Source organism: Callithrix jacchus, chromosome 2 (genome assembly GCF_049354715.1).
Source record: "Callithrix jacchus isolate 240 chromosome 2, calJac240_pri, whole genome shotgun sequence".
Taxonomy (NCBI): Eukaryota; Metazoa; Chordata; class Mammalia; order Primates; family Cebidae; genus Callithrix; species Callithrix jacchus.
In genome coordinates, this window is record NC_133503.1 from 163437137 (window position 1) to 163458124 (window position 20988).

Here is a 20988-nt window from a genome sequence, read left to right on the forward strand (position 1 = left end):
GCAGAAAGACTTCATTTAATAACTTACCATACTGAGTAAATTTTTTTCCATGTACATGTAATCACTTTTAGCTTTCAAATAGGTTAAAAAACAAAACTGCCCTAACGTCAAGAGAAGAAACATTGATTACAAGAAGACAGTAGCAGAAAACCTTACTCTTGACAAATGTGACTTCTAATTTGCTTCTTACTTTGGTTATCAGCTATTGTCAAAATAAGAACATCACAAAAAAGAATTAATAATGAAAAAACAAATCACATTAGCAAAATTTAGAAGAGGAAATAGTAATTTAAAAATAGATTCTAGAAAAAGATTTATGTAGTATACAGTGAGTCTCCTATTCAGCTTCTCACCTGAGTCCTCACACAACCAAGCTGGCTTCTCATTGATGAAGCAAGGGAAATTCTTTAATGCCCCACTGAGTACAGAAAGTTGTGGCAGAGGATATTAAATAAGTGAAGGTTTTATTAGTTCCTGGCTAGTCCTAACCAATTCTTGACTAAAGAAACAATAACACAGTATTTTTTTTATATTGAACCAAATATTTGAATACTCTTGTATATCTAACAGAATATAATTAAAAAGAAATTTTAACTCAACTGAGCTCACGCAGATACTTAATGTTGTAACGTGGTTTGGCTTTTCCTAGAATAAAGAGTGATACGGTTTGGCTCTGTGTCCCCACCCAAATCTCACATTGAATTGTAATTCCCATAATCCCCACATATCATGTCAGGGAATGGTGGGATGTAATTTAATCATGGAGGCGATTATCTTTATCCTGTTCTCCTGATACTGAGGTCTTACGAGATCTGATGTTTTTATAGCAGGCTTTCCCTGCTTTTGCTTAGCACTTCCCCTTCTTGCTATCATGAGAAGGATGTGTTTTCCTCTCCTTTCACCATGAATGTAAGTTTCTTGAGGCTTCTCTGGCCCTGTGGAACTGTGTCAATTAAACCTCTCTCCTTGATAAACTAGCTAGTCTCGGGCAATTCTTTACAGCAGTATGAGAATGGACTAATACAGTAAATTGTTACCAGGTGGTGGGGTGCTGCTATAAAGCTACCCAAAAATGTGGAAGCAACTTTGAAACTGGGTAATAGAAAGAGGTTAGAACAGTTTGGAGAGCTCAGAAGACAGGAAGATATGGGAAACTTTGGAACTTCCTAGAGACTTGTTGAGTGTTTTTGACTGAAATGCTAATAGTTATATGGACATGAAGTCCAGGTTGAGATGGTCTCTGATGAAGATGAGGAACTTATTGGGAACTGGAGCAAAGGTAACTCTTGCTGTGCTTTGCAAAGAGCCTGGTGGCATTTTGCCTCTGCCCTAGAGATCTGTGAAACTTTGAACTTGAGAGAGATTATTTAGGGTATGTGGTGGAAGAAATTTCTAAGCAGTAAAGCATTCAAGAGGAAGCAGAGGTTAAAAGTTTAGAAAATTTGCAGCCTGACAATGCAGTAGAAAAGAAAATTTGATTTTCTGAGGAGAAATCCAAGCCACCTATAGAAATGTGCATAAATAATGATGAGTCAAATGTTAATCACCAAGGCAGTGGGGAAAAATATCTCCAAGGCATGTCAGAGACTTCCATGGTAGTCCCTCCCATCACAGGCCCGAGGCCTAGGAGTGAAAAAATGGTTTCCTGGGCCTGGCCCAAGGTCTCTTTGCTGTGTATAGCCTACAGACTTGGTGCCCTGCATCCCAACCACTACTCCATGTGTACCTAGAAGAAGCCCAGTTACAGCTCAGCCCATGGCTTCAGAGAGTGCAAGCCCCAACCCTTGGCAGCTTACAGGTGGTGTTCAGCCTGTGGGTACACATAGTCAATAACTGAGATTGGGGAACATCCTCCTAGAATTCAGAGGATGTATAGAAGTGCCTTAAGGTCCAGGTGGAAGTCTACTGCAGGGGTTGAGCTCTCATGGAGAACCTCTGCTAGGGCAGTGCAGAAGGGAAATGTGGGGTTGGAGCCCCCACACAGACTCCCCACCAGGGCACTGCCTAGTGGAGCTGTGAGAAGTCCACACAACTCCAGCCTGTGAAAGCAGCTGGAAGGGGGCTGTACCCTGCAAAGCCACAGTGGTGGGGCTGCCCAAAGCCATAGATGACCACCTCTTGTGTCACCATGACTTGAATGTGAATCCTTTCACATGTAGTCAAAGATTGTTTTGGAACTTTAAGGTTTAATGACTGCCCTATTGGATTTCAGACTTGCATAGGTCCTGTAGCCTGATTTTTTTTTTTTTTTTTTTTTTTTTGGCCAGTTTCTCCCATTTGGAATGGGGGTATTTACTCACTGCCTGTATGCCCATTATATCAAGGAAGTAACTAACTTGCTTTTGATTTTACAGGCTCATAGGCAAAGAGGACTTTTCTTGTCTCAGATGAGACTTTGGACTTGGACTTTTGGGTTAATGCTGGAATGAATTAAGACTTTGTGGAACTGTTGGAAGGGCATGATTGTGTTTTGAAATGTGAGGGCATGAGATTCAGGAGGGTTTAGGGGTGGAATAATACAGTTTGGCTCTGTGTCCCCATTGAAATCTCACCTTGAGTTGTAATTCCCATTATCCCCACATTTCACAAGAGGGACCTGGTGGAAGGTAAGCATGGGAAGGGTTGTCCTCATGCTCACTTGTGATAGTAAGTTATCACAAGATCTGATGGTTTTTAAAGGGGCTTTTCCCCCTTTTGCCCTGCACTTCCCTTTTCTGCTGCCATGAGTAGGACATGTTTGCTTTTCCTTCTTCCATAAATGCAAGTTTCCTGAGGCCTCCCCACCCAGCCCTGTGAAACTGTGAGTCAATTAAACCTCTTTCCTTTATAAATTACCCAGTCTCAGGTGGTTCTTTTTTATTTTGGGATGGAGATAGTGTCTTACTCTGTTACCCTGGCTGGAGTGCAGTGGTGCAATCTCAACTCACTGTAACCTCTTTCTCCTGGATTCAAGTGACTCTCCTGCCTCAGCCTCCCAAGTAGCTGGGATTACAGGCACATGGCACCATGCCTGGCTAAATTTTTTGTTTTCAGTAGAGACAGGGTTTCACCATGTTGGCTAGACTGGTCTCCTGACCTCATGTGATCTACCCGCCTCAGCCTCCCAAAGTGCTGGGATTAGAGGCATGAGCCACCACACCACCCTGGGCAGGTCTTTATAGCAGCATGAGAATAGATAATACAAACAGTCAGCATAGAAATAAAAATGTCTCTCACCTGGGGTCTACAGTAGCTGCTGGTATGAATGGAATTGGGTGGCAAGTCCTCCTGGCTTGCTGCTTCTCCCTTTTCCAAATTGTAAGCCAAAGAATGGGAAGAAGGCACAACACTAAATCACTGCTGAGAAAAGTACCAAATTTCTCTCTTCTTTCCCCTTCTCTCTCTCATATTAATAAACAAACAAACAAAAACAACCTCAGAAAAATCTCAAAATCTGCCTGTGGCTTGTATATATCTGTTAACACTTTTATCTTGGAATAAAAAAAGAAGAAAGTTTAGAGCTCTACTATTTTTAGGAGTGGTGGAAGAAAACATTATGTCCCTTTTGGTAAGTTTCTTTCCAAACATTTTCTTGAAAGTAAGTCCAAATAAAGTGCATGTGGTTTGTTTTTAAGCAGAAAATCCCTACTAAAATATTGCGTGCAGTGGTAGAATTGCTTTTCCCTCATTTTTAATTAAACAAATAGCTATAAATAATGTTCTGGGTAAGTTATGTCAGGGCCCTTACTATTTCCAGATCAGGGAGAAAATTCTAATAAAGAAGCAGTTTTAGTGATACATATGGCCACTGGACTTATCTTTTTAAGATTCAACTCAGTTTCTCTGAAAGTGTCACTCTTCCCTGTAGGCCCTCTGCTCTGAGACTCAAAACCAGCTGGATTTTGGTCCTGCTTTCATTTTAAAAACTCCCTAATGTTCATGGGAGGATTTGATAATGACTCTTTGTGTCTGAGTTCAGTGTTATAAAAAAGGTGAAATCTTAATTCAGTAGTTTTTAAGCAAAGTCATTACAGGGAACACATTGATGCCCTGTGATGTCTCGGGACTCTCCTGCATGTTTCCACCAGCAAAAAGTCCCTCAGCAGATGCAGCCTCTCAACCCTGAACTTTGTAGCCCCCAAAATTGTATGAAATTACATTATTTTCTTTATAAATTACCCAGTCTCAAGTGTTCAGTTACAGCAACAGAAAAGGAGCTAAGATAATTACTTATCATTTGAAGGGCAATTCATAGTTGATGAAGCACTATACAGACATGATCTCAAGCTCTCCCTGCATCCACTTTGTTACATAAGAGGTAAAGATTACAGAAGTAAAATAATTTGCCCGAGGCCTCAAAGCTTAGGATTTTTCCTCAGATTTCCTGATTCTCATAATGAATATGTTACATGTTTGTAAGACATTCCCCATCTGTGAGACTTACTACCAGATATTATAGAGAAAACAAATGTATCAGAAACATGGTTTTATTGGTTTTCATGAAACAGGACACAGAAAAGATATCTAAGAGCTCAAGGTTATACTTAAATATCAAGCCAATAGCACAAATATAAAACTGTATAAACGTTGAGGAGAAGGAAAGTCAGCTATGAAAAATGGTGGTCTGGAAATGATGATCTGATTATCAGGGAAGGACTCATGGAAGGAAGGACAATGACATGGCTGCAATATGGAGGAAAGGAGGGTGAATCAAGGAAACAAAGTGACACCAAAGCAGCTTCAGTTTTCTTCTACGATCTGCATACAGATTTTCTCATCTTATTTCTACCATAAGCTATGTAGTAAGTAGGTAATCATGTAATGTTTTGGTTTTTGTTCTTGTGGCTTACCACCATGAATTATTGTGTACTTTTCACCTTCATTATCTGAGATGATGACTTTTCTCTATTCATTATTTTATTCAACTAGCTAACATTTCCTGTGCACCTCTAATGAGTCAACCGCTGGCAATGATATGGCACTGGGTATACAAAAAGTAACAATACACTGCTTACTACCTTGAGAAGTGCCTATGTTATATAGAGAGAGATTCATATATAAAATACTAACACTTAATTGCATAGTGATAAAGATAGAAACTCAGCAGTTTATGATATAAAGGAGTACCTACCATGCATGATTGGAGATGTGGTATGAGGAAGAACTAATTAAGGATAAATTCAATTTATCAGGCAAAGAAGGAAAAAGGAGCCATGCTAATCAGAGGGGGCCACATGGCCAATGTTAAGGAAGCAAAGAATGGCTGATGAGCTGGGAATTATTAGTTATTTGGTATTTTTGGTGATTATGGTGCAAGGCAAAGGAGATATGAAGTTAGGGAGGTAGAAATTAGTACATGAAAATGGGGGGGTACTCAAGATGGTGCTGTGAGAACAACCCAGGATTGAAGCATTCGGTGAATCTGCGGAGAGGTGAGTCAGAGCTGCATTTTCAGACTGATCTTTGTTGCCCACAGAACGGGGAAATTCCCAAGTATAAAGGAGACACGGGACACCAGGCAGAGGCTCTGCCTGGAGAAGCTAGCAGCCGGCCCGACCCAGCGCTCCCCACAGGGCGTGCTTTTCCGGGTGCCCTGTTGAACCGGCAACCTGAGACTTGAGAGGGCTGAACTTGAGACTGAAGGAGACTTGGACAGTGGGGCAGCCCAGGGGACTGCAGAAACACAGCGTTTGGGGTAGCGCAGTGGGACAGAAAAAACAGCAATTTCAAATGCTCACCGTGGAGACGGTCCCAGAGATGCTCCGTGGGGGAGGGGCATCCACCATTACCGAGGCAACCCGCCCCCAACTGAGATACACGCCCACTGCTGACGCAGCCTGCAGTTGCCGAGGCAACCCGCCCCTACTGAGATACACGCCCACTGCTGATGCAGCCTGCTGTTGCCGAGGCAACACACTACAACAGAGTGACTCCGCCGCAGGGCGTAGCCCGTGGCGGAGACCACAGCAGCAGGGCAGAGCCTGTAGCAACAGGGCGAACCTCACAACAGCAGGGTGGAGCCTCGGCAGGCAAATAGTGTCTAGACTGCCTCCTAGCTGGGCAGGACACCTCAACAGACATCCAAAAACAAAGCCCCAACCCCCCAACACAGAGCATTTGAGAAAAAAAAAGGGTTTTTTAATGAGCTCTGTTGCAGCAGAATCAAACATAGCAGCCCAACAGCCCTGAATAAACAACAGAGCTCACAGCTCAGCAATTGAGCTCATATAAAGTACAGACTGTCTCCTCAAGCAGCTCCCTGACCCCTCTATATCTGAAAGACAGACATTTGGCAGGCATCATCCTGGGACAAAGATAGCAGAAAAAGAAACTGGTAGCATCCCTCACTGTTCCGCAGCTGCTAGAGGTGCACCCCAGACAAGCAGGGCCTGGAGTGGACCTCAGCAGTCATACAGTGAAGGGGCTAGACTGGTAGAAGAAAAACCAAGTAACAGAAATACTTCATCACCAACAATCTGGGTGTCCACTCAGAGATCCAATAGAAAAGTCAGCAACTATGCAGACGACAAGTGGATAAATCCACAAAGATGGGAAGAAACCAGCGCAAAAAGGATGAAAACACCCGAAACCAGAACACCTCACCTCCTAGAAAGAACCAAAACTCCTCACCAGCAAGGGAACAAAGCTGGACGGAGAATGACTGTGATGAAATGATGGAATTAGACTTCAGAAGGTGGATAATGAGAAACTTTTGTGAGCTAAAAGAACATGTATTAAATCAATGCAAAGAAACTAAGAACCTTGAAAAAAGATATGAAAAAAGATTTGAGGAAATGATAACAAGAATGGATAACTTAGAGAGGAATATAAATGAATTAAAGGAGCTGAAAAACACAATACGAGAACTTCGCGAAGCATGCACAAGTTTCAATAGCCGAATTGACCAAGCAGAAGAAAGAATATCTGAAGTCGAAGATCAACTCAATGAAATAAAACGAGAAACCAAGATCAGAGAAAAAAGCGCAAAAAAGAATGAACAAAGTCTCCAAGAAATGTAGGACTATGTGAAAAGACCTAACCTACGTTTGATAGGTGTACCAGAAGGGGAGGAAGAGAATGAATCCAAGCTGGAAAATACTCTTCAGGACATCATCCAGGAAAATTTCCCCCACCTAGCAAGACAGGCCAACACTCAAATGAAGGAAATACAGAGAACACCACAAAGATATTCCACAAGAAGAGCAACCCCAGGACACATAATCATCAGATTCAACAAGGTTGAAATGAAGGAGAAAATACTAAGGGCAGCCAGAGAGAAGGTCGGGACATCCACAAAGGGAAGCCCATCAGACTCACAGCAGATCTCTCAGCAGAAACTCTACTCTACAAGCCAGAAGAGAGTGGGGGTCAATATTCAACATCCTTAAAGAAAAGAACTTTCAACCCCGAATTTTATATCCAGCCAAACTGAGCATCAGAAGTGAAGGAAAAATAAAATCTTTTGCAAAAAAGCAAGTACTCAGAGATTTTGTCACCACCAGGCCTGCTTTACAAGAGCTCCTGAAAGAGGCAGTACACATAGAAAGGAACAACCAGTACCAGCCATTCCAAAATCATACTAAATGCTAAAGAGCTTCAACATAATGAAGAATCTACAACAACTAATGGGCAAAACAGCCACTTAGCCTCAAAATGGCAGTATCAAATTCACACATAACAATATTAACCCTAAATGTAAATGGACTAAATGCACCAATCAAAAGACACAGACTGGCAAATTGGATAAAAAGCCAAAAACCCATCAGTGTGCTGTATCCAGGAAACCCATCTCACATGCAAGGATACACAAAGGCTCAAAATAAAGGGATGGAGGAAGATTTACCAAGCAAATGGAGAGCAAAAAAAAGCAGGAGTTGCAATTCTCATCTCTGATAAAATAGACTTTAAAGCAACAAAGATCAAAAGAGACAAAGAAGGCCATTACATAATGGTAAAAGAATCAATACAACAAGAAGAGCTAACGATCCTAAACACATATGGACCCAATACAGGAGCACCCAGATACATAAGGCAAGTTCTTAATGACTTACAAAGAGACTTAGACTCCCACACAATAATAGTGGGACACTTTAACACTCCACTGTCAATATTAGACAGATCAACCAGACAGAAAATCAACAAGAATATCCAGGGCTTGAACTCAGACCTGGAGCAAGCAAACCTGATAGACATTTACAGAACTCTCCACCCCAAATCCACAGAATACACATTCTTCTCAGCACCACATCACACCTACTCTAAAATTGACTACATAATTGGAAGTAAAGCACTGCTCAACAAATGCAAAACAACTGAAATCATAACAAACAGTCTCTCAGACCATAGTGCAATCAAGTTAGAACTCAGAATTCAGAAACAAACCCAGAACCTCACAGCTTCATGGAAACTGAGCAACTGGCTCTTGAATGTTGACTGGGTAAACAATGAAATGAAGGCAGAAATAAAGAAGTTCTTCGAAACCAATGAGAACGAAGACACAATGTGTCAGAATCTCTGGGACACATTTAAAGCAGTCTCTAGAGGAAAGTATATAGCAATAAGTGCCCATATGAGGAGAATGGAGAGATCCAAAATTGACACCCTATCGTCAAAATTGAAAGAGCTAGAGGAGCAAGATCAAAAAAACTCACAACCCAGCAGAAGACAAGAAATAACTAAAATCAGAGCTAAACTGAAGGAGATTGAGACACGAAAAACCCTTCAAAAAACCAATAAATCCAAGAGCTGGTTTTTTGAAAAGATCAACAAAATAGACCACTAGCCAGATTGATTAAAAAGAAAAGAGAGAACAACCAAATAGATGCAATAAAAAATGATAAAGCGGAAATCACCACAGATTCCACAGAAATTCAAACCATCATCAGAGAATATTACAAACAACTCTATGCACATAATCTACAAATGGGACCTAATGAAACTCCACAGCTTCTGCATGGCAAAAGAAACAGTCTCTAGTGTGAATCGGCAACCAACAGAATGGGAAAAAATGTTTGCAGTTTACCCATCTGACAAAGGGCTGATATCCAGAATTTACAAAGAACTCAAACAGATTTACAGGAAAAAAACAAACAAGCCCATTCAAAAGTGGGCAAAGGATATGAACAGACATTTTACGAAAGAAGACATATATGAGGCCAACAATCATATGAAAAAATGCTCATCATCACTGGTCATCAGAGAGATGCAAATCAAAACCACATTGAGATACCATCTCACGCCAGTTAGAATGGTGATCATTAAAAAATCTGGAGACAACAGATGCCGGAGAGGATGTGGAGAAAAAGGAACACTTCTACACTGTTGGTGGGAGTGTAAATTAGTTCAACCATTGTGGAAGATAGTGTGGCGATTCCTCAAGGCCTTAGAAATAGAAATTCCATTTGACCCAGCAATTCCATTACTGGGTATATATCCAAAGGACTATAAATCGTTCTACTATAAGGACACATGTACATAAATGTTCATTGCAGCACTGTTTACAATAGCAAAGACCTGGAATCAACCCAAATGCCCATTGATAATAGACTGGATTGGAAAAATGTGGCACATATACACCATGGAATATTATGCAGCAATCAGAAATGATGAGTTTGTGTCGTTTGTAGGGACATGGATCAATCTGGAGAACATCATCCTCAGCAAACTGACACAAGAACAGAAAATGAAACACCGCATATTCTCACTCATAGGTGGGTGATGAAAAATGAGAACACATGGACACAGGGAGGGGAGTACTAAACACTGGGGTCTATTGGGGGGAAAAGGGGAGGTCCAGTGGGAGGGGGAGGTGGGGAGGGATAGCCCGGGGAGAAATGCCAAATGTGGGTGAAGGGGAGAAAGGAAGCAAAACACACTGCCATGTGTGTACCTATGCAACTGTCTTGCATGTTCTGCACATGTACCCCAAAACCTAAAATGCAATGAAAAATTAAAAAAAAAAAAAAAAAAAGAAAATAGGTCTTGTAAGCCATTTTAAGAAACTTCATTGAGCTTTAGTTTTATCGACAATGGTATAGCCCCAACAAGTTTAAAGCAGAGGCATTGTATGTATTTAATAATTAATGAATTAATTAGTTAATAAGTTAATTTATATACAATTAATTAATTGTGATGAGCCACAAGAACAAAAATAACAAACTTAGCTAATTAACTAATTAATTAGTAATTACATACAATGTTACCAGTAACATCATTTCTGCAATATACCATACATTATCTAGTACACCCAAAATATTTTTTTCAGATTTTACGAAAAAATCCTTTTCATTTTTTAGACATAAACAATATGAACCTGATGAAATTTATGTAAATTCCTTTGTCAATGCCTCAACTTTTATCTTATTAGTAGAAAATTAATATTTAGGAGAGCCTGATTAAATGTACTCAATATGACAGATGATTGCCCTATACTAAGATTTGGAGCCTATTCATGGCACATGAGGACTATAACTCAGCCTGGGTTTACATGGAATATTGTTCAGTTGTTTATCTAAAAAGGGAGGATGACTATATCTCAGCGGGAAGAAACAGTACCCTTTGAGGATACAAATTAAGGAGAATAAATTGTTTTTTAACTTCTATGAAATACTCCTTTAAAATAAAAATATCAAACAAAACAAACACAAAACTTTTTCACAATCTAGCACTCTGGGCAGCCATAGCCAATGGGTCAGACTTAGCCCACCAGATAAAATTTCTTTGCCACCTGGATTAGAATTGGGCGTATTGGTTCCAAAAGTTCCTGGTTACACTGAAAAAATGGTGAGATGTTTTTGCTTAATACACTCTTTTAGTTGAATACTCAATTTTCATTAGAGCCTACTTATTCAGACAAGTATTTCCCCACTTGGCTGAGAGAAGGTGTCAAGATGACTTTCTCTGTGACTTAGCTCTGGAAGCTTTTATCCCAGTAAGCTGAATTTCTTTGGTATTACTTTGCTCTGTACTGGTTACTTTCATCATCCCACTCACAGGGAGGACAATATTAATAACAGTATATAAAAACCTCAATTTTTAAAAAACCTTTGTTTGTAAAAAATGAGCAATAAAAGCCCTGCCCTTTCCTCTGGGTTTATACCAGGTGCCTTGGTAAATGTGGCTTGTGTGAGGTTCTGCTTTCTTTAGTTGGTTGCTGAAGTTAACCTTGCTTTTCACTGTGTACCCTACATATTTGTGACCCTTTCCATAGGGTGCTGTTATAAGTCTTCTACATAGGTTTGAATTAGATGAATTTGCCTTCTCCTCTGTCTGGCTGTTGAAGCTCTCTCTGCATGGCTGCCATATCCCCTATGGGGGTGCAGGTGGAGAAAATGTGATTCATTCATTCTGCAAACAAGTATTTACTGAATGCCCACTATAGGCCAGATCCTATATTAGAAATCATATATGCTGTGGTTTGTCAAACAGAAATAGTTCTTGGTTTCATAGAGCATGTAGTCTAGTGAAGATACAAGAAATATGCCAATACACAAACAAAAATAACATATTTGCATAGTGTGACAAATGTTTCATAGGACAAGAACACAGGGCTAAGAGAATATATCTGAAGATCCATTTGAATTTGGGTAATTTAGGGAGGCAGCTATGAGGAGGTGGCCTTTAAATGGAGATCTGAGGATGTGAGCCATGAGGAGTGAGGAGGAGGAGTGTCCCAGGCACTGAGAAAAGCTTGAGACTAGGTCCTAAGGTGGTGCTTGGATGTGGACAATGATCCCAACTCACCTGTGAGGACCATCTCTGGCTTTCCAAAAAGGCGTATTTGCTTTGATGGGCATATAAATATTCCAGTCCAAGAAAGAAGAAGACCACCTCTAGAGCAGGTTTTACTCAAGAAATATTTCCCATTTTATCTAGGGTAACAATATGCCCATTAATTAATTTATAAATGTCTCAGCAATATGCATGGACCAGGAATGAGGCTTTACAGTCACAGTAAAAACTTATATTTTGGGACTGCCATTTGTGGATGTCTGCACTGCAAAGGCCAAAGTCAAGGCTGGAATGTCCCCTTACATTTTGGTGTCCTCGCTGCTGTAGATAAAATGATTTTCTATCACTCTTCTTTGGGAACTAGCATGCCATACACTCTGAAGAGAGTATCTTCCTGATAAAGAAAAAAACATGCAAACACTGGGTGTTTTAACTGTAGAACATAAGAGAGAATGGTGGCAATGATTTTGTTTGGTCTGGTTTTCCCTCAGCTGACTACTTTTTAGAGCAGCTTGTCTGGACACTGGTGGTCATGTTTTCACACTTCTCTTGGGGCATTTCGATTGCAATTCCAGAGCTATAAAAAAGTAACATTAAAAAAGGCAGGCTCTTATAAATAGTTGAATTCGTCCTACATTCAAAAAGCTTTTTTTTCCTAAGTAACTATGACTTGAACTGTAACTTTGACCACTAGATCTGTCTAGTTCGGAAGTTTTTAAAAAGAAACAAAAATTGACAAAGTTTTATCCTGTATTGAAATTACTCACATGAGGAATAGGAAGAATTTTTCCAAGTCTCCAAGGGACAAAGTAAAGCATAAAAAGGAGTTAATTGCCTAAGATTTCACCAAAAACTAGTTGCTTGTAATTGTTCTACATTTTTTCAAAAAAGGTTTACAGGAGGTTTTTTTCACTATTCTCAAATAGACTTAAAAAGAAGCAGGGGAAGGGGACAATACAAATAATTTATTTTATTTTATAGAAGAAAAAATGTTAAAGAAGGAATGCTTCCTCTGCAGCTACCACTCTGGTTTTTACTTCCTCCATTGCACTTGAAAATTAAATAAATATCTATTAAACGTTTAGAATAATGCCAGGTTCATACTACGTGCTACATGAGATTTGTTAACTAAAAGGACAAGGGAAAAAATGAAGGTAAAAAGGAAAATAAAAAGGCAAAAGAAAGTAAGCAATCCTAGAGAAACTATGGATAAAATTCTAAAATGTTCAGAATTTGAAAAATAAAGTTCTTTCGGAATGCTTCAGGAACCTCTGTGATATCTTCCTAAATTCAAGTTGCATCAATAAGGACTCTCAGATAAGTCTTATGGAAAACAAAGTGGAATTAAACTCCACAAGTTTCTAATTTAAATATGTCAAGAGCCTGTTTCCCTAAAGCATATTACAGTCATTACAAAAAAGTACCCATCACCTCTTGGTTTCGATTAATATGTTGTAATGGGTACTGGACTAGCCCATCTACAATATTTACATGTAAAGCTAAACAAAAGGCTATATATGACTGAAGTCTTTGAAAGAATGTAAACTACCAAAGGGAATGTCACATTTGCCCCATCTCCCTGCCTAGGACCATTTGTACTGCAACCCAGCAAGCTGGAATCAGCAAAACAAGATGGTGTTGCTGACTTGAGGAAGTTGTAGCAGCTGGGATCTCCAGAGAAGAGGGGACTGTAGAGTCTACACAGAAATGGGGGCAGGAGGAGTTCTGCATAAGTTCTTGACGAAGGATGGGGCTTCACATGAGCAAGATGAATTGTGTGAGGCTTACAAAAGAGTGGAGAATGGAACAGAGATGCTAGTAATTCAGAAGTGCTTCGAACATCGAAGTCCTGGCACAGCCAGACTAGAAAGACAGGTTCAACACCTCAGTAACATGTCAGGTATTGAACTGAAACACCAGAAAAACCATGGTAGGGCATTGTAAGGTTATTCTATGTCTGAACTGGAAAATGTGAAGTGTAAAATGGCACAGCATTCACTCTGTGTGCAGACAGTGGCCGTACAGGACCACAGATGTGGGTATAGGAGAGCATCATTAGATATGCTAAGGCATTTTAGAGTTCATTCACTGAATGAGGGGAAGTATTAAAATATTTCAAAAGAGAAATGCAATCATACTATATTTTAGAGACATCATTCTGGCTGCATTATAAATGGATAGTTTGGAGGAGGAATATGGATAACTAAACAAGAATGAGAGTAGAAAAAACTACTCTTAAGACTATTGCAATATCCAGGTAAGACATGATGGTGGCTTCCATCAGGGATATAGCAAAGAATTATGAAGAGCAGGGAATGAATCTGAAGATTCTAACAAAGTCAGTTAATTGAGATTATACATTAGGATGAGAGAAGGAAGTGACGGTGCGCAGGTTCTGGCTTAAGCAAACTGGGTAAATGATAGTGCTGTTTCTTGAGCTAGAGAATGCGGGAGGTGGAAAAGGTCATATGGCAAAAAAGATGAGTTTGGTTTGAAGATTATAGAGTTTGAAGTGTCATGTTTCTTTCTATTTTCCTTACTGTTATTTCAGGACCAAGGAATTAATGGTAAGCTCTATCTATTTCATTTAACTGACTTCAAGCTATTCAAGCAATATGCTCATTATTAAATGATTTCTCAGATGATACCCCCAAATTCATTGACTTTTGTTAATTCAGTGTCTAATTAGGCCAAATATTCCCACTGGAAAGACCTAGTTTTCTTTCTTCCCTTTTTTCTGTTAAGACTGAGTCTATAAAGCAAAACACTGACTTCCCCATTGATTCCAATGATGTTCACACAAATGCAAGAGTGGATGGCTTGTAAAAGTGAAATATAAAATTGTCATGTTCATTGTGGGCTCCCAAGGAGTTCTCTCAGGCTGGGAGAATGTGGCCAGGCATGGTGGAAACTAACAATCTAGACAACTGTTTTTAGAACATGGAAAAATTATGAGAGGTGTTGAAACACAGCCTCATTCTCACACATCACCAGTTCCTTAGGAATGCCAGCAAAGAGCAACACTCAGCAGAAAGACAGTCTGCACTGCTCAGGAAACCTTCTGTTTCAATAACTATTTACAGCTAGGGCAGAACAAGGAGGCTGTGGCCTATCTATATTCACTGGGAAAACTGACTGGGGCCTAGACCATGCCTTTCATTGATAGAGTTCTTCAATCAATCAATTGGGTGCTTTAGTTTCCTTTTCATTTCAAAATCTTAGAACAAGTCCATGGTGTCAGAGTTGAAAAACCTACAGCAAAAGGGCCTTCTAACCCACCATACACATTGTGAGATCCAGTGGTGCAGACACCAAGTATTGCAAAATTGGAAAATATGTGATGATGTGTCCCCAGTTTCCCTTGTCCCCATTTTCCTAGGTACCCAGAGCTCTTATGCTCTGCCTTCCATAATGGAAGGAGAATTTTGCCAAACAGAAACATTTTATTCACTCAATTTGTTTTCAGGTCTAGTTTATTTTAAAAGAGAAGTTTGGAGAAAACAATATTTATCTAAAATGAATTAGCCACTAATACACTATGGAGAAATTTCTATAGGAATAGAAAAGTGAGAAATACTAAAAGCAAATGGACCACCTCTTCAGCCTCATAAAGGTTCTAAGTGAGATTTGGTGCTCCGACTCTTAAGAGTTTATGGCCAACAGCTCATTTAAGGAAGTGAATCAAATAAGATGAGGTATCAACTTTATCACTAGTTAAATGTGTTTGGTTAGCCTTGCAGAGTCTCTAACTGTGCAGACACTTTTGCTACCCTATCCACCCTGAATCATGGATGTTGAACATAGAAAATGGCAACTTGAGGCATTTACTGCAAGGGAAAAGTAGGCCATATGAAAAGACAAGTAAAACATTATTTTTACAAATAAAATTTTACAATAGACTTCAGATGTTGGAAGAACAGCTAATCAAATAAAAAGTAAGACATTTAAGTTATAAAAACACAAATTTTCCAAGGTTATAATAATCCGTCAATGGTACAGAAAATGGCATATAATCATATAATTCCCAAAGCTGCAAAGTTGTTGCATATCAGTACTGCAAATGTCAGGGATAGACTTATTTGTATTAGAAAATCAGCACCTTGGAAAAAAAGGAATCAAGGTTTCATCTACGTGAGACCTGTGCCAGACAGAATGACTCATTTTGATTGTTTGTTCTTTCCAGGTGCAGTGTGCTTTGTTTGTGACTGCAGACTATGATGTTTATTCATAATGGGGGCAGAACAAGATTTCAGTTTCTTTTCTCAGCAACAAGAAAATACTCTCTCTGAAGTCAAGCGTTTCTGGGAAGACCAAAAGTAATGCAAACTAGAGTTTCAAAGCAAAACCCCTACATCCTGAATGCCCAGCCCAGTCAATAAGATTTTTCTGTCTCATTGGTCAGCTAACTTGGTCCTCTTCCCCTGGGAACAAAACTGAGAGGGGTTAAGAGATAATCTGGAAACAATCTCCCCAGCACTTGCCTAAGAGGGCAGCTGTGTACCCAGACCTTCTTTTCTCTGTGACAATATACTACAAAGAGAGAGTTTCATACTCTTTAAATCTGAATAGTTGGCACTCACTTAAACAAGAATACAGCCTGATTCCTCTCTGCCCCTCTAGCTATTTCTAGAAAGTTGGTCATGAGATGAATTGGTAAGTAGAGAATTCAGATGCTGGTTCTGCTTAAGGGATCCTAGAAATGGCTTATAACCTTTGGGAACATCGAAGATAGCACTCATGAGGCAGCAAGCTAAGGAGTGTTCGGGAGTAAATGTACCTCTCATCCCACAAGTCCATTGTTTTGATGAAAGGATAAGAGGCAGTTGGCCTGGGAAGGTGAAAAGGCAGGAAAAGAGTGGGAAGTCAGTTCCCAGGATAATAATCACACCCACAGACATTGTCTTCTTTCATATATTCACAACTTTTCTTTGTTATCTTTACACACATCTATATTCAGTTCTGTATGATCTACTAGCAATTTACAACTGCTTTAAATGGGTACATTTTAGGTTGGGCATGGTGACTCACGCCTGTAATCCCAATACTTTGGGAGATTGAGGTGGGCAGATCACTTGAGGTCAGGAGTTTGAGACCAACCTGACCTCTACTAAACCCCATCTCTACTAAAAATACAAAAATTGGCTGGTCACGCTTATGCACAGCTGTGATCGCAGCTTCTCGGGAGGCTGAGGCAAGAGAATGACTTGAACCCGGGAGGCAGAGGTTGGCGTGAGCCTAGATGGTGCCACTGTACTCATCTAGGTGACAGAGTGAGATTCTGTCTCAAATAAACAAATTAATGGATACATTTTCTCAGAATTTCTCTCCCATATTGATGAGTCTTCCATGAGCATCTAATTTAAATAATTATTTTCTGAAAAGCAACAGCCACTCTATTATGTTGCTGGTGACAGTGCGAAATGGTTTAGCTTCTAAAGAGATGAATGTGAAAATAACTATTAGAACCATATATGCAATCACCCTTTGATCCAGCAATCTCATTTCTGGGAATTCATCTTGAAGACATATCTCTCTGTATATGGGCAAAATGGAAGCTATTCAATGTTATATTGTGAGATAATAGTAAAATAAGAAATAACCCCAATGTCTATTATGTGAAAGGAGTAGAATAAACTGTGGTACATCCACACAATTAATTTTTATGAAGTCATAAAAAAGAGTGAGGAGCATGTCCATGAACTGTCATGAAGTAATTTCTAGAATGTGTTTTTAACTGAAAAAAAATCAAAGTGCAAAAGGGTGTATATACTATGCCATCTTTGCATAAGAAAGAAGGATGAAGGAGAATAGATATCACAAAGTTGTTTGCTTTTGCAAAAACAAAGTACAAATACAAAAGTAGAAGATGGCAGATAGAAACTAATGAAAATGGTTATCCATTGGGTAGAAATGGGAATGGGTGAAAAGATAAAATTTTTCAAATATTATTTGTGATTTGAGCTATGCAAATGCTCTAAATATTGAAACAATAAATCTAAATTATTAAAACTAAAACTAAGGATAGAAAAGCAAACTCTAAAATTGAATATGAAGATAAACAAATGAATCTAACTGCATATTAAACTGATAATAAAGCTATGCAATGAGAGGAATTAATTCACATACTTTTGGAAACATTGTTTTATCTTAGTAGAGTTCATTATAAAAGAAAAAAGAACTGTAAAGAAATATTAAGCTTTACATAATAGTTTATTGCTAGCTGTAATATTATTTTAATTCTGAAAATGTTTGATTTATAATATATGAAATAAGTATATTACTAAGAGGAATGGAGGTTTTCACTGTGAGAGATAAAGAAATATAAATATAACATTTGAATAGCTAAGGAAAAAACTATGTAATATTAAATTTGAATTAAAAATATCAGTATGAGTTTATTTTAATGTCCTCTGATGATGTGCATTAAGCACATAACTTCTGTAGATTAATCTTGCCAGAAATGTTTAACTTGAACCTAAGCATGAGAAACCAGTTTAACACATACAACCTGTTGGATATTATGCCAGACAATTGTTCTGAATGCTTCTAAAAAAAAGCCAATATCATAAGAAGCAAAACTAAAAACCAAGGAGACTACTATTCCCATATTTGTATATATTCCTTTAAAGAAATTTAAAGGAAAATATACAAAAATTTACTCAAATGCATCATAGGACTGAATATAAAACTTAAAATTATAAACTTTTATAAAAATACAGGAAAAATTATTTGTAACCATGGGCTAGGATTTCTTAGATATAACACTGAAAGCCTAACCTTTAAAAAAAAAGTTTATAAATTCTGTTTTATTGAAATTAAAAATTTCTACTCTTCAGAAGACAGTATTAAGAAAATGAAAATGAAAACACAAGTCATAGAATGGATAATCCCAGCACTTTGGAGGCCAAGGCAGGTGTATCACGAGGTCAAGAGATCGAGACCATCCTGGTCAACAAGGTGAAACCCTGTCTCTATTAAAAATACAAAAATTATTTGGGCATGGTGGTGCACTCCTGTAGTCCCAGCTACTCGGGAGGCTGAGGCAGGAGAATTGCTTGAATCCTTGAATATATTGGAGGAAATATTTGCAAAACACATATTTGATAAGACTTGTTTCTAAATACATAAAGAATTCAATAATAGGAAAACAACTTTTTTTTTTGAGATGACGTCTCTTACTTGGTGGCTCAGGCTGGAGTGCACTGGTATGATCACAGCTCACTGCTGTCTTGACCTTCTTGTTCAAGCAATCTTACCACTTCATCCACCCAAGTAGTTGGGACTACACCATCCTGTCTGGCTAATTTTTGTTTTTGTTTTTGCAGAGTTGGAGTTTTACCATGTTGTCCAGGCTGGTCTTAAACTCCTGGGCTCAAGCAATCCACCTGCCTCAGTCTCCCAAAATGCTGGGATTACAGGGATGAGCAACCACACCCAGCCAACAATTTTTTTCAGTAAGGAACAAATAGAACATTACTATTGTCAAACATTTGGAAATCACAGACATATGAATTGGAAAACAGAATTCATCCATAATTAGAGTTAATTACTTTTAAATAAAAATGTAAAGGGCAGGTTTTCCAGATTTTTAATGAACACATATACTATTTATATCTTACAATTTGCTTTCTATTTATTCAACAGTAGTATACAATATTGAACATTTTTCTGCATCCTTTAATATCTGCAAACCTGATTCTCAGCAGCTGGAAATAGAGGGGTCAAATTTATTTATCTAATTTGATACAGTAGGACACGTGTATAATGTCTAATTTGATACTCTTATAAGTCACAGTATGATAAACATTGTTGTACATAAGTAACCATACTTCAGTTTATTTCTTTAGGTTATTATATCTTAAAGATATGGCATTCAATTCTATAAAAAATTATGGACATTTTAATTTATTTTATTTTTGTATGTGGGAAGCTCATGTCTTAACTCACCAAATTTAATAAATTTTCTATTTTTCTACAACAGAAACCCAACAAAGTGAGTTGTTAGTACATATTTCCAAGGATGAAGTTGTCCGGATGCAGCTAATTCCCTCATAGAACTGACAGAGCTAAGTTTAAGAGATGAAAAGAGTTCTGAAAAAGCAGGAAAAACAAATCCTGTTTGAAACCCCATGTCTCCCGTACTCACATAAGGGAGCGGAGGCACCTGAACATTTTATTTTCCATCTCTCCTCTACAACGCATCTCAGAACATGTACATTTTATTATTTTTTCTTCTCAGAAATGTTTTAATGAGAGGCCTGCAGTGCTGTCGAGTTTGTCAATGACAGGGTAGGGATGCCACACCTTCTCTTTCACTGGAAGCTCATAGTATTCAAGTTCCTCAAAACCCCAAGCCATTTTATTTGTTCTTTGGAACTTTGTGGCCTACCACAGTGCAATTCTCATGCAGTATTTAATAAAATATTTGTCAGTTCTTTTCTAATTGAGAAGGTTCTGTTCTTTTCATCTCAAGAAATCACTTAGAATACAAACAGCAATGTACAATAATAGATTTGATTGAATCTGATTGATTTGAATGTTCATGAAACAGTGCCTCCAGCATGTTTTGTTTCATTTAAACTTTGGTGACAATTGAGCAGTTGCCTTGCCTTACCTCCCTGCCACCCCACCACTCCTCAGCACTGCATAGGCTGCTATTCCTGTGCCATCACTGTTGTTGGTCTGAAAGCCTTTTAATTCACTGTGGTGTTGGATAGGAGTGCTCAGATCTTCTAACTCTACCCCTTCCATGTTAGTTGCCAAGGAAACCATCTCATTAGGTCAATAATAAAGAATAAATTTAATTTTTTTTTCTTTTCTCTTGACGGAAACCACTAAAATGCCCTTTTGCCCTCAGAGCCCTAGTGCTACCCTTTTCTTCCATTTCTTCTCAAGCAATCTTTATTTACAGTAAGAAATGAAGGAGGAGAGTTTGACAAGCCAGGGTTGTGAAAGTTTACTGAGGTCAAAATGTCTTACCCATGGCTATTGCCAACCTATAGAAATATCTTCTGTGCTGTTCCAAAATATCCCACCAAGTTGCTGTCTGGAAACATTTAGAGCTGGTGAGGAGGAGTTTATGCAGCCCTTCTTTTTGACACTCTCTTCCCTTATATCTTTTGAGTTAGAAGCAGTACAGTTTATGAACACAAGAACGAGAAGAAGGTCCTTTGCAGAAAAACAATAGACCCAAGGCTCACTTAGTGAGAGTTTGTGGTGAAAAAGAAACTTCTCTGTCTACTCAACCACATCTTCAATCTTTTATGTAGAAAAATATGT

At 38.6% G+C, this 20988-nt stretch overlaps 1 long non-coding RNA gene across 1 annotated transcript; it reads left to right on the forward strand.

The window, feature by feature from the left end:
- The first annotated feature begins 3937 nt into the window (after positions 1 to 3937).
- On the forward strand, positions 3938 to 17440 carry LOC144581511 (uncharacterized). Its single transcript, XR_013532403.1, has 4 exons — positions 3938 to 4125; positions 13297 to 13422; positions 13858 to 13966; positions 15893 to 17440. It is a non-coding gene; the product is annotated as an uncharacterized LOC144581511 (long non-coding RNA).
- Positions 17441 to 20988: the final 3548 nt, after the last annotated feature.